This window comes from Hordeum vulgare, chromosome 3H, assembly GCF_904849725.1.
Source record: "Hordeum vulgare subsp. vulgare chromosome 3H, MorexV3_pseudomolecules_assembly, whole genome shotgun sequence".
Classification (NCBI taxonomy): domain Eukaryota; kingdom Viridiplantae; phylum Streptophyta; class Magnoliopsida; order Poales; family Poaceae; genus Hordeum; species Hordeum vulgare.
The window spans coordinates 164,904,869-164,915,230 of NC_058520.1; positions in this window are offsets into that span (position 1 = coordinate 164,904,869).

Below are 10,362 nucleotides of genomic sequence, written 5' to 3' on the forward strand. Positions count from 1 at the left end.
GCATTCCAGTCGGCGGGAGAGACGAAGAAATTCAGCATCCACCCGACGGACGAGTCTGCCGCCCCAACGAACATCTCCACCACCCCCGATCCTAAATAGGAAGCCGAGCTCACCCAATTCCTCCGTGAGAACTGGGACATCTTCGCATGGAAGCCTTCTCACATGCCGGGTGTTCCCAGGGAGTTGGCTGAGCACCGACTGCATGTGGATCCCGTCGCTCGGCCCGTCCGAGAGCGCCTGCGTCGGTCCGCCGCGCACAAGAGGAAGGCAATCGGAGAAAAGGTGGCCAAGCTGCTGGCTGCCAACTTCATTCGCGAGGTTCACCACTCCGAGTGGCTCGCCAATGTTGTCATGGTGCCCAAGAAGGACAAATCAGTCCGAATGTGCATTGATTTCAAGCACCTCAATAAGGTCTGCCCGAAAGACCATTTTCCGCTCCCCCGCATAGATCAAATTGTCGATTCGACTGCGGGATGCGAGCGTTTGTCATTCCTTGATGCCTACTCGGGTTATCATCAGATCCGTCTGTATGGTCCCGATGAGTTGAAAACAGCCTTCATCACCCCGTTTGGGTGCTTCTGCTACATCACTATGCCTTTCGGTCTGAAGAATGCAGGAGCTACCTTTATGCGCATGATCCAAAAATGTATCCTCGACCAGATCGGTCGCAATGTGGAGGCATACATGGATGATATCGTAGTCAAGTCACGCAAAGGTTCCGACCTGCTGACTGACTTGGCAGAAACATTCGCCAGCCTTCGTAGGTACGATATCAAGCTAAACCCAGCCAAGTGTTCATTCGGTGTTCCCAGCGGAAAGTTACTCGGTTTCTTCGTTTCCGAATGAGGGATCGATGTTAACCCCGAAAAGATCGGGACCATCGTCCAAATGGATAGGCCGGTCAGAATACACGATGTTCAAAGGCTCACAGGTTGCCTAGCGGCTTTGAGCAGGTTCATCAGTCGACTCGACGAAAAAGCACTTCCTCTGTACCGACTCATGAAGAAGTCAGATACCTTCGAGTGGACAGACGAAGCTCAAGTCGCATTCGACGACCTCAAAGTCCTACTTTCCACCCAGCCAGTTCTTACTGCTCCGCTCAGTAAAGAGCCCCTTCTTCTATATATCGCGGCTACAAATCAAGTCGTCAGTACTGTTCTTACAGTCGAACGAGAAGAAGAAGGCAAAGCATACAAAGTTCAGCGGCCAGTGTACTACGTCTCGGAAGTCCTGACCCCTTCCAAGCAGAGGTATCCCCATTATCAAAAGCTTATCTATGGGATCTATATGACTGCGAAGAAGGTGGCCCATTATTTCCAAGACCACTCGGTATCTGTCGTTTCTGATGCTCCGTTGTCAGAAATTCTCCACAATCAGGACGCATCGGGCCGAGTGGCGAAGTGGGCGATGGAGATGCTTCACTGCGACATCAAGTTCGAGGCCAAGAAAGCTATTAAGTCTCAAGCCCTGGCTGACTTTATAGCAGAATGGGTAGAACAACAGCAACCGACTCACATCTACTCGGCTCATTGGACAATGTTCTTCGATGGGTCTAAGATGTTGAATGGATCCGGCGCTGGTGTTGTGATCATATCGCCAAAAGGTGACAAGCTCAAGTACGTGCTTCAGATACACTTTGATTCCTCTAACAACGAGGCAGAGTATGAAGCTCTTCTCTACGGATTGCGCATGGCCATCTCACTCGGCGTCCGTCGCCTGATGGTCTACGGCGATTCGGACTTGGTGGTCAACCAAGTGATGAACGAGTGAGACGTAAGGAACCCCACCATGACGACATACTGCAATGCATTCAGGAAGCTGGAGAAGAAGTTTGAAGGTCTAGAACTTCATCATGTTCCGAGACTGAAGAACCAAGCAGCTGATGAGTTGGCGAAACTCGGATCCACTCGGAGACCAGTCCCGAGTGACGTCTGCCTCGAGCACCTCCATCTTCCCTCAGTCAAAGAAGATCCCTTCACTGAAGAACCAGTACAACCCAAAAGCGCAACAGATCCGACTGAAGTCGATGTGCCTGCTGTGGTTGATCTGGTCACAGAGATTCTGGTAGTCGTTCCCGATTGGACTGTGCCGATCATGGCATTTATCTTGAGACAAATAGTTCGCAGGTCGAAGGCATTCACTGTCATTGACGGTCAATTGTACAAGGAGAGTGTTTCAGGCGTCTTCCAGTGTTGCATTTCCCCAGAGGAAGGACAGTTGATCTTAGAGGATATCCACTCGGGAACCTACGGCCATCACGCTTCTTCGAGAGCAATCGTCGCCAAGGCGTTCAGAGCTGGATTCTTCTGGCTGCAGGCTAACGAGATGGCCAAAGCTATGGTCGACCGATGTGAAGGCTGTCAGTTCTACTCCAACCAGTCCCACAAGCCAACATCTGCACTAAAGACAATCCCACTTGTGTGGCCATTTGCAGTTTGGGGAATAGACACAGTCGGACCATTCAAGACAGGCCAAGGAGGCTACACACATCTGTTGGTGGCAGTCGACAAGTTTACCAAATGGATAGAAGCCAAGCCCATCAAGAAACTCGATGCCTCAACAGTTGTCAAGTTTGTCAGGGACATCATTTCCAGATTCGGGGTGCCTCACAGCATAATCACAGACAATGGGACAAACTTTGACACGGACAGATTCAAAGGCTTCTGTGCGAGTCAGGGTATCCGAGTGGATTTTGCTTCCGTAGCACATCCGCAATCCAATGGACAAGCTGAGCGTGTGAATGGACTTATCCTTCAAGGTTTGAAGCCTCGACTCTTGCGAGAGGTAGGACATGCTGCTGGTGCATGGGTCACCGAGTTACCTTCAGTACTTTGGGGCCTCCCCACCACTCCAAACCGATCAACGGGGCGATCGCCGTTCTTCCTCGTCTATGGAGCAGAAGCGGTCCTTCCGAGTGACCTGCTTCACAATGCCCCGCGAGTCGAACTCTTCTCCGAAGCCGAAGCGGAACAAGCAAGGCAAGATGGAGTCGATCTTCTAGAGGAGGAGCGCGAGATGGCACTCACTCGCTCAACAATTTACCAGCAAGATCTGCGACGCTTTCACGCACGTCACGTCAGGAGTCGCACACTCCAAGCTGGCGATTTAGTGCTCCGAGTGGATCAGCAAAGACCACACAAGTTGGCTCCGGCCTGGGAAGGGCCTTTCATCATTTCCAAGGTGCTGAACAACGGAGCATACAGAATATACAACATTCAGAGGGAGATAGACGAGCCGCGTGCATGGAACGGAGATCTCCTCAAGCGTTTTTATACGTGATCGTCGACTGAAGCAGTGTAACGAACAAGTTTGAAGAAATAATATATTCAGCAGACTCAGTTTTGTGCAGATTCAGAGTTTTCAAAAAAAAAAACTTAGCTGCGATCCCGAATCGCCTAAGTACTACCTTCCTCCGAGTGTGCACTATACGTCGTACTCGGGGACTTAGCCGCGATCCTAATCGCCTAAGTACTACTTTCCTCCGAGTGTGCACTTCACGTCGCACTCGGTGACTTAGTTGCGATCCTGCATCGCCTAAGTAATAACTCCCTCCGAGTGTGCACTTCACGTCGCACTCGGAGACTTAGCTGTGATCACGAATCGCCTAAGTATTAACTTCCTCCGAGTGTGCACTATACGTCGCACTCGGGGACTTAGCCGCGATCCTACATCGCCTAAGTAATAACTCCCTTCGAGTGTGCACTTCACGTCGCACTCGGGGACTTAGCTGTGATCAAGAATCGCCTAAGTAGTCACTCCTTCCGAGTGTGCACTTCACGTCGCACTCGGCGACTTAGCCGCGATCCTGCATCACCTAAGTACTAACTTCCTCCGAGTATGCACTATACGTCGCACTCGGGGACTTAGCCGCGATCCTGCATCGCCTAAGTTTAACCTCCCTCCGAGTGTGCACTTCACGTCGCACTCGGAGATTTAGCGGTGATCACGAATCGCCTAAGTATTAACTTCCTCCGAGTGTGCACTATACGTCGCGCTCGGGGACTTAGCCGCGATCCTGCATCGCCTAAGTAATAACTCCCTCCGAGTGTGCACTATACGTCGCACTCAGAGACTTAGCTGTGATCACGAATCGCCTAAGTATTAACATCCTCCGAGTGTGCACTATACGTCGCACTCGGAGACTTAGCTGTGATCAAGAATCACCTAAATAATAACTCCCTCCGAGGGTGCACATCACGTCGCACTCGGAGATTTAGCGGTGATCACGAATCGCCTAAGTATTAACTTCCTCCGAGTGTGCACTATACGTCGCGCTCGGGGACTTAGCCGCGATCCTGCATCGCCTAAGTAATAACTCCCTCCGAGTGTGCACTATACGTCGCACTCGGAGACTTAGCTGTGATCACGAATCGCCTAAGTATTAACATCCTCCGAGTGTGCACTATACGTCGCACTCGGAGACTTAGTTGTGATCAAGAATCACCTAAGTAATAACTTCCTCCAAGCGTGAACTATACGTCACACTCGGCGACTTAGCTGCGATCCTGAATCGCCTAAGTCTTAATCTTCTCCGAGTGTGCACTACAAGTCCCACTCGGGGACTTAGACGTGACCAAGAATCACCTAAGTATTAATCTTCTCCGAGTATGCACTAAGTGTTCCAATCGAAACAACATTTCAACAAAAGACTAAATGTTTTCATTCCGACAACATAAGTCCAAAAACGATAGCTGATTCAGTGCGGATCAAGATTACCCGCACCGATCTGAAAGTATGATGGCCAACAGAAGTGGCCACTGTATCTTACAGGTAAACACTCGGCACACCGAGGATAAAGTTTGATCACGTGTTAGTTGGGCCGGCGTCAGGACTAGAGGGCTCCACAAAAGTGTCCAAGTCGATTCCATCAGGCGATGCGGGTGGCAGTCTCAAGGAACGTCTCCATGAAGTCTTCGAATTGAAGCTTCTTCGTGTTGGCAACCTTCAATGCTTTCAGCTTATCTTCCCGCACCTCCTTGCAATGGACTCGGACCAAGGACAGCGCAACGTCAGCACCGCAACGCGCTGCCGATTTCTTCCAGGATTGCACTCGGTCCGGAATCTCCTCCAGTCGCCCCAACAGAGTCTCCATCTCCTGCCGCGACTCTTCTTCCGGCCAAAGCTCCTTCTCAATGCGGCCGATGACTTCTCTCAGTCGGCTGACGAAAGGACCCACTTTGCCTACACGGACATGCGCCCGGAGCAGATCCCGGTTGGCGTCCTCGCCGAGTGGCACATTGTCCTTCACGGACCGCTCTACAGCCGTCGCTTCAGCTTCGGCGTCACCACAAAAATCTGCACCAAACGAGCAAACAGACAGTAAAAACCGAGTGTTCGTCACACGGTACAACCACTCGACAAAGCATAAGACTTACCTTCCAGACGAGTCATCATCTGGACAGCCCAGTCGTTGACATACTTCTCCTGAGTTGTCCATCGTTTGTTCCGAACAGCCATTTGATTGTGCAGTTTAGTCCTCTGTTTCTTCAGTCTCTCCACCTCCGCCACCAACACCCTGTTTGCCTCCAGCGCCTCCTCCAAGGACTTCTCTCGACCTTCCAGCGCGTCCTTCATGCCGGCCATGGCGAGCATTGCAGCTTCCAGTGCACCAGCATACTGGTTCCTCTCCTCCCTCAAGGCTTCATAAGCAGTTCCCATTTCACAAGTTTTCTACACCACGAAACAAAGGGTAATTAGCAAGTTTCTCAATACACAGTATAAGTTCTTCAGACCCCTGCCGACGCAAGCAGTCGACAGCGGTCTCGGGGACTACACCCAGTGGGTTCACTAAGAGTGACCCCACTAGCATGCACCTCAAGCAGGCCCGCCCTCTTGAGATGCATGTTTTCACCAACGCCTCAGGGGCTAATACTACTCCACCTGCGTGCAACTTACTCTCGGAGACTCTTACCGCAAGAGCCCTCCGACTGCAATAAGTACTCGCACTCGGAAATATTGTCTACGGACACAACTAAACTAAAGACCAAATGTATAAAGACAACTGTCGGTGCAAGCACTCGACAGAAGTCTTGGGAACTACACCCACTGGGTTCACTCGGAGTGAACCCACTGCAAACAGCAGACAACACCCAGTGGGTTACAGAAGAAAAGTAAGTACTTACTAGACTACTTACTCGGATGTCATCGCGCAGCTCCAAGCTCCGCCGGTACAAGGCCGCAACGGAGTCATAAGCCCTCTTGGCCTCTCCGGCCATCAGCTCCGCCTGGATCATGGCCCCCTTGGCCGCCCCCACCTGCTCCTCTGGGATACACCGAATGCTGAATTCAGCATTCGACGAATCGGGAATCGTGGGAAGTTCCTGGGGCATCCCAAGGTTCGCCCCAGTAGGTTCCTCACCCATCGGCACCTGTTCAGTCGGTGGAGGCACTTCAGTCGGTGGAGGCACTTCGGTCGGGGGAGCGTTGGCGGCAGGGGCGGCAGCAGGAAGAGCGGCCTCAAGGACAGGCTCCAGGACAGGCTCTAGGACAGGCTCCACGACGGGGTCGGCTCTCCCCTGGTCACCCTCGTCCAGGCAGATCGCCCCTGACAAGCCAAATAACATAACGCCTCAGAAAAAGAAAAGGATGGCGCAGTCTACAGGAATAAAATACCCGACTCTCCCACAACATACCTGGCTGAGACGAAACGACGTCGTCCGTGTCCATGGGGTCGTCCCCTTGGCGGGCTGGCGAGGTCGCAGAAGTGGCAACCCTGTCGAGTGAAGTCCATTCGACTTGTAAAGCAGGAGTTCACTCGGTCAACAGAAAGAGCCGAAAGTTAGATTCACTTACGTGGAGGTGACGGGGATGGCCATCCTCATCCGCGGCAGAGCCTTCCTAGGTTGGGGCCCACTCAGCTTGGGCGCCCTGGAGGACTGGTCTGCAAGTTCAGCGGCTGCGTCCCTGGCCCTCTTGGTGCCTCGAACACTCGGTACCGCCGGGGCAGCAGGCGGAGCACTCGACGACGTAGGAGGGGCTGAAGGGACGGCAGGCTCATGCCGACGCTTACTCCGATGCTCTGGCCGCGGAGGTGGCGAATCTGGCTCTTCATCCTCTTCCTCTTCCTCGCTGTCTTCCTCCTCCGACTCCCCGCTGTCGGAGACGTATTCGGCGCTCTCCACGCTCCCCTCCTGGTTGCCTTCTTCCTCCTCCTCCTCCGGATTCCCGTTCGAGACGGGGGAAGACATGTTGGTCCACTCCTGCATGAGGTTTAGTCGGAAACATTAAGCATCACACGGAGATATAAATAAACGACTGAAATCAAGACAGTTCAATGCACTCGGCTAATGCTACTCACCTGATTCAGTGGAGGGTTGTCCGCGCTGTAAGGCGTCACTCGGCGGGCTCCTTTGGGGTTATCACAGGGACCCGTGATTTGGAGCACCCATGAGGTCACCTTCTCCTCGAGAATGCCCTACACGTTGGTCCGAGTAGAATCCTCGGGCCCTGTTTAGTGCCACATAGCATGGTGGCGGGCCTGCACAGGCTGGATTCGCCGACCGATGAAGACTTCCAGCAGGTCAATACCGGTGACCCCCCTCCTGACAACATCCACGAGTGCCTCGACCAAAGGCTGGATGTCGTTCTTCTCGGCTTTCGAGAGGGCGAGTTGCTTGGGCGGAGCAGGGCGGTCTAGACTAAATGGAGGCAGCCCAGTCGACGCGTTCGGACAGGCTATGTCCTGGCAGTAGAACCACGTCGACTGCCAGTTCCTAACCGACTCGCTCAACTGGAGAGCAGGGTAGCTGCTCCGACTCTTCTTCTGAAACCCTAAACCCCCGCAGAGCTGGAGGAGATGCGTCTTGTCATCCGACTGACTAAGACGTTTGATGGTTTGAGAGCGGGCGGAGAAGATATGTTTGAATAAACCCCAATGGGGGGGCAACCGATAAAGCACTCGCACAAAACAATGAAGGCAGAAAGGTGGGCGATGGCATTCGGAGGGAAGTGATGGAGTTGAGCACCAAAATGATTCATGATACCTTTGAAGAAAGGATGCGGGGCAGAGAGAAACCTCTGTGAACATGGCTGAGGAGCAAGACGCGCTCCCCCTCCCGTGGCGCCGGCTCGACCTCGTCGTCCGCCGGCAGCCTCCAGGACTTATGCACGAGCTGGCCGTGCTCTACCAACTCCAGCAGGTCCCCCTCCATCACCGTGGAGGGGAGAAAGTCTCCCTGGATCCACCCCGCCGGCAACGGCCGCTGCCTCCGCTGAGCAGCCGCCGCCTTGGTCTTCTTCTTCCTCGCCTCCATCTTGCTGGTCTGACGTTTTGTCATGGCGGCGACGGTGAGCTCTCGAGAAGGAGGGGAAGAGAAAGGCGTATAGGCGCAGGAGGTGGCGAGGAAGACGGAGCAAGCAAGAGCAAAGGATTCGGCGAGCGTAACCGAAAGGTCTCGTCGCCCAGAGTTAAATAGAGCACCGACTGGGTCGCTGGCGAGCGGGCCCGGAATCTTATCTGCCCAACCAGCCGTGGCGATATCAGTGGAGGAGTTGAAGGCGCGAGGATCGAGGAGTCAGGCGCTGCTCGAGCGCGCTGACGTCGTCCCCGCTAAGCGCGCGGAACCCGAAATTTGAGATCCCGGAAAATCCGCCGCTGTCAGTTGACCGGTCGCGTTAAAAGATGCCGTGGAAGCACTCGGTTCCCGACAGTCTGTTTCGCAAGCACTTCCACTCGGAGCGTTGGTCGAGAGAGAGATAAAATGGATAAGGGCAAGCAACTCCCAAGCCGAACCTAGTTCAGTCAGATCTGAACCTCAAGCACTGCTTCGACGTTTCAACCCCAATCCATTCGGGGACTAATGATGGGGTCATAGTCCTAGGGTAGGGTCATAGGCCTACCCTACACGTCCTACCCAAGGGCTACCCCACACAAGGGACAGGACCTTAAGTATGCCCCGACTGAATTAAGGTGCCCCCATCATCCAGTCGGTAGCAGGCCCGGAATCATCCAGTCGGAGACTAACATTCGGAGAACACCGGTCCTACCGACTGGATACACTCGGTGCGCCGTAACCTCTCTGGAAGGAAACTGTTGTACGTTTCCGGGTGCATTTACTAGCATTTAGAGCATACGTTACCTGTAACGTATGCATTCAATCGCCACTACTCCACCCTTGAATCAGAACCGTTGTGGAGGGCAGCGCACTCTATATAAGCCACCCTCCCCCACTGGTAAAAGGGTTAGCAAATCTTTGTACTCCATATCACACTCGGTAACAAGCTCCGAGAGCACTGAGACGTAGGGCTGTTACCTCCACCGCAGAGGGGCCCGAACTCATACAACCTCGCCGTAGCTAGGACTCTGCCCATCTCATTCGTACCCTACACATCTACTGTCAGGCTTATACCCACGACAGGGACGGTACTCATCTTTTCTCTATCTTCTGCAGTTACTAGACACTGAGTCTTACTCAACTTTATACCTTGTAACACTGGCAAGAACCCCTTCTTCAAAACTTTATCAAGGTATGTGCTTTGTGAAAGTCCTAGGCGCCTCGATCTATCTCTGTAGATCTTAATGCCTAATATGTAAGCAGCTTCTCCTATGTCTTTCATTGAAAAACATTTGTTCAAGTAATCCTTTACGCTCTCTAAAAACTCCACATTGTTTCCAATGAGCAATATGCCATCCACATATAATATTAGAAACGCTACAGAGCTCCCACTAACTTTCTTGTATATACAAGATTCTCCAACAACTTGTATAAACCCAAACGCCTTGATCACCTCATCAAAGTGCTTATTCCAACTCCGAGATGCTGTCAACAGTCCATAAATGGATCGCTGGAGCTTGCATACTTTGTTAGCATTCTTTGGATCGACAAAACCTTAGGCTTGCATCATATACAACTCTTCCTTAAGAAAACCATTAAGGAACGCCGTTTTGACATCCATGTGCCAGACTTCATAATCGAAAAATGCAGCTATTGCTAACATCATTCGGACAGACTTAAGCATCGCTACTGGTGGGAATGTCTCATCGTATTCAACTCCTTGAACTTGTGAAAAACCCTTTGCCACAAGTCGAGCTTTATAAATGGTCACATTATCGTCTGCGTCGGTCTTCTTCTCAAAGATCCATTTGTTCTGAATAGCCTTGCGACCTTCTGTTAATACTTCCAAAGTCCACACTTTGTTTTCATACATAGATCCTATCTCGGGTTTCATGGCCTCTAACCATTTGTTGGAATCTGGGCCCAACATTGCTTCTTCATAATTCGCAGGTTCATTGTTGTCTAACAACGTGATAGATAAGACAGGATTTCCGTACCACTCAGGAGCAGTACGTGATCTTGTCGACCTGCGAGGTCCGACACTAACTTGATCCGAAGCTTCATGATCATCATCATTAGCTTCCTCCTC